This window comes from Galeopterus variegatus, unplaced genomic scaffold (assembly GCF_000696425.1).
Source record: "Galeopterus variegatus unplaced genomic scaffold, G_variegatus-3.0.2 Scaffold24783, whole genome shotgun sequence".
Lineage (NCBI taxonomy): Eukaryota > Metazoa > Chordata > Mammalia > Dermoptera > Cynocephalidae > Galeopterus > Galeopterus variegatus.
In genome coordinates this window covers 1-859 of record NW_007750894.1, presented here as the reverse complement: position 1 = coordinate 859, position 859 = coordinate 1, and positions in this window count along the sequence as shown.

The following is an 859-nucleotide window of genomic DNA, read 5'->3' as shown; positions in this document are numbered from 1 at the left end:
AATATTTTTCTAAAGTAAATTATCCCCATTCGAACCTTGAACAACTTCATCAGATAAGACAGAGTACTTCTTCAAGATGATATCATATTTTTGTTGTCGTTGTTGTTGTTTTTCCTAATTCAATATCTTATGATAAAAATTTTACACTTACATTACTAGGATTGCATTTCTAAAATTGGTACATTTTATTAGTTATGTTTGAGATTGAAAAATGTTTAAAATTGTAATTTATAAATCAGTTAGTTGAAAGTGTTAATAACACATGCTACATATGTAAAACATTAAAAAAATTACTTAATTTCCTACAGAATTTCCAGTAAAATATGCTTAGGGAACTAGTAAGTTCTACTGTTTTTCTTTGTACCTGTATGTGTATATGTATTTACATGTTTGTGACAAGAGAACTGGAAGTGATGCAATATTTGAACCACTAGCATCTAATTTGAGGAAAACATGGCTTGTTGCCTCTGCTACCCCCAAATATACTAGATTGCTTTGACAGATTTATCTGATTAGGTGCTGCTGTTCTTTTTCTTTGTACTGTTTCAGTTGTGTTCTTTCTGAATCTAACATCATTTACAGGATTAACATTGCACTGGTTCAAACATGCAATCACTCAATTAAAATAAAATTATCATCAAGGCAGAGTTCTACTTGTTTTACCATTAATCACTCACACAAATATTATTGCTCTGTATCTTTATTTATTAATCAATGAAGGAAACAAATATCTTTTCTATTCCTTTTGTCTCATGTAATATTTGTTACTGTCATTAAACTGGGATTAGTCTCATGATTTTCTTTCTTAAATAAAGGCAACAAATAGAGAAAATTACTATAATAGCAGTATATATGACTA